This window comes from Oreochromis niloticus, linkage group LG15 (assembly GCF_001858045.2).
Source record: "Oreochromis niloticus isolate F11D_XX linkage group LG15, O_niloticus_UMD_NMBU, whole genome shotgun sequence".
Lineage (NCBI taxonomy): Eukaryota > Metazoa > Chordata > Actinopteri > Cichliformes > Cichlidae > Oreochromis > Oreochromis niloticus.
Window position 1 is genome coordinate 1324272 of NC_031980.2, and position 3186 is coordinate 1327457.

Sequence of the window (3186 nt, forward strand, 5' to 3'; positions counted from 1 at the left end):
CTTAATGGGCAAATAAAATGTTTGTGCACTTCAAACTCCCTGGGACTTCGCTCCCACTAAGGCCCGCATCGAGACACTGTTCCACTGCTTAGGTGACCCAATTATATGCAGCGAACGCCTTCTGAATTAACTCCTGCACCATCTGAGATGACAGAACCAATTTTATGAAGGGAAAAAAAAGCTTTCTATAAGCGTAATTATTTCCTTTCTCGTTTTTACAGGACTTACAGGAACGAGCTGTAAAGTTTTGATTGCCCTTAATTAGAAGAATTCTGGTGGTGAATGAATGTAGATGTTTTGCTCAATTAGACAAGGCCATCAAAAGTAGTTATGTGACACTTCAGATTAACGCCGCGCCTCATCTCTGTGACTACAAATAACCGCTGTGGGAATGTTGTAATTTGGTTTGAAACAGCCTCGTTTGATGGCTGTGCAATAATGAGTTCATCAGATTGGCTTTGAGGAGAATAAAGTTCTGTCGAGTAATAAGGAGACTCGCACTACAAGCCTATACTCATATTGCGCTGTCAACTATATATATTTATAAAAATACAAGCATATGACAATTATTAAAAAACCCTGATATTTCTAATCTGAAATGACTCTCTTATGAAAATGTTATTAGTCATGCTTTTGCCCTTGAAAGCACTAAATCCGCTGGGATTTGGCATATTTTGCAAACATTATATAATGCCTTAATAATAGTGATGCTAATGCCCTCATTATGTTCTTATCATCTCCTTATGATGTGCTATAATCCTTTATCACCTCAAGCCAAGTGTTACTGATGTGTTCATTAGTTCACTGCTTAATTCGACCTCGGATTCGACCAGACAGAATGAGGGTCCGTGAACTAAATGACTGTATTAATAACTGATTGATCCACTGCAGTTTTTTCCTCCTCCCAGCCTCAAGGACAGTAGCAGCAGACAGCGCAGTTCTTCATAAGAGCTGTTTTCCTTGCTCGCTCTAATGAATTCTCACGCTCTTTGTCATAGCGTCAGCCTTTGGTGAGAACCTCCCCGCCACTGCGTCCCCAGCGGACCAGTAAAGTCAGCTTTGAGGAATGCACGCGGCGGCCAGGTTGCCTTGCTTCCTGTCCGTGCAGTAAAAATTTAATGAAACCAAACGTGTCATCCATTTTTTTTTTTTTTTGAGGAGCAAGCAAGTTGTACTCACCCAGCTTCAGTGAACAATTCTCACTTTCTTCAGCACGAGGGCTTAATGAAACCTGTGCTCAAGCGCCCTCGACAGAAAGCTGTAACGGCGATGGGGTGCGGTGCATCGCCACCTGCCTCCGTAGGTCGATTTTTAAAGAAAGAAAAGGGAAAGGCACACAACAGTGAGCTTTGGTGTGTTTGTATCTGCAGTGAAATCAGTGTTACACAGAGTAGAAACAGAAAAGAACATGCAGCAGGCATGACTCAGGGGTCTGCAGTGCATTTTTAATATCTCAGCTCACTCTGTTCTCGCTCCTTTCCAGTGGAAAGACTCTGATGTTCCTTTTGGGGTTGCAGATTTTCGCTGTTTGGGCTGTAAGCAGAGAGAATATCACAGGAATCGCTAAACACTGGCTCGACAAACTTTTACAGCTCGTGGTCGGGTGGATTAATGTGTTCTTCCGAAGCAACATTACACTCACGACTCTCCCAAGACTGATGGGAGTTTGCGATATATATTTCCTTCCACTAATGTCTCCCTCGGCCGACTAAACTTCACAGGGGGAGAGGAAAAAATGAGGCGAGAAGCATTTGCACAAATCCTTTCCAGCTGTATTAACAGCAGCACAGTTCAGTTACAGTCACTGGCTAAGTAAGCAGCTCTTAGAGTCGGCTGATTGCTTGCCGATCTATCGGCTCCGTGGGAGACCGAGTTCTCTCGTGGGAAGAAGGATGCTGTTTATGAAAATGCACGGGCATCCTCTCCTCTGTTAGGATGAGCTTTTACTTGTCAGCTGCTAAAACAAGGTCTTTCAAACCCCATTAAAATGCAAAATATAGATAAACACTGCGCGGTTAGGGTGGGTCAAGGAGAAAGCATTATCGATGAAAGCGAAGGTTTTTTATACAGTCCTCATCTATCATGTTCCACAAAAGAGGGGATTCGCTAAATGTATTCATTGCAAAAACTGCCGCGCAGACAGGTGAGCTGTACCCGGCAGGGGCGAATGAAAGCAGGGGGTAATACAAAAATAGAAAAGTGTGTGTGTGTGTGTGTGTCTGGGAGGGGGGGCGTAGAGTAATGCAGCACCTGAGCATTTCACTGAGCAGCAGACTGCCTGCTAAGTCACATCATCTCTCTGATGTCTTCTCAATGTCACACTTCATGCTCTTGCTCATTTCTCACCTTCTAAAGCCAACTTGCTGTCTCACAGACATGCACAGTGGTGATTCAGCTGGTGTCCATGCCTTCTGAATATGTGTCTCTATATATGGAAGTGATCTTTGTGCATCACAGGCAACATTTTTAGCGCTGGATGTGACTATAAATAACAATTGTTAGAAAGCAGAGGGTTAAATCTGCAATGTGAGACTGTTTTAGGCCCCACCGAAGCTTTAAGGAGCCTCTACAGCTGTGTTGCATTCACGTCTTCACTTTAGTCTGAACAGGCAACAGAGGAACAGTTGATTTTAAAAGAAAACACACATCGGCTTACAGAAGGATCCAGTATTGAGCTTAACCAGGGTTGCAAAAGTACTTATGCTTGACTCTACTTCACGCTGATACTCTCCCACATTTCAGAGGCAAATGTGTGATTATTAGTGCTGTGCTCTATTGTAGCATCACATAAATCTGATCATTTTTATTACAAAAAATGAGCTTCCTTTGATTTTTGGAAACAGTTTGATTAAAACAGATCAGATATGAATCAAGTTTGTTCTTTGTGAAGTTCCAACCTAACATTAAGAACTGGCAAGGAGGATTGTCAGGATTTATACATCGGGGAAACCAAACAACCTCTAGCGAAGCGGATGGCACAACACAGAAGAGCAACCTCATCAGGCCAGGACTCTGCAGTTTATTTACACCTACAGGCCAGTGGACACTCTTTCAACGATGAGGATGTACACATCCTGGACAGGGAGGAACGCTGGTTTGAGGGCGGAGTCAAGGAGGCCATTTATGTGAAAAGGGAAAGACCATCCCTGAATCAAGGAGGGGGCCTAAGGGTACATCTGTCACCAT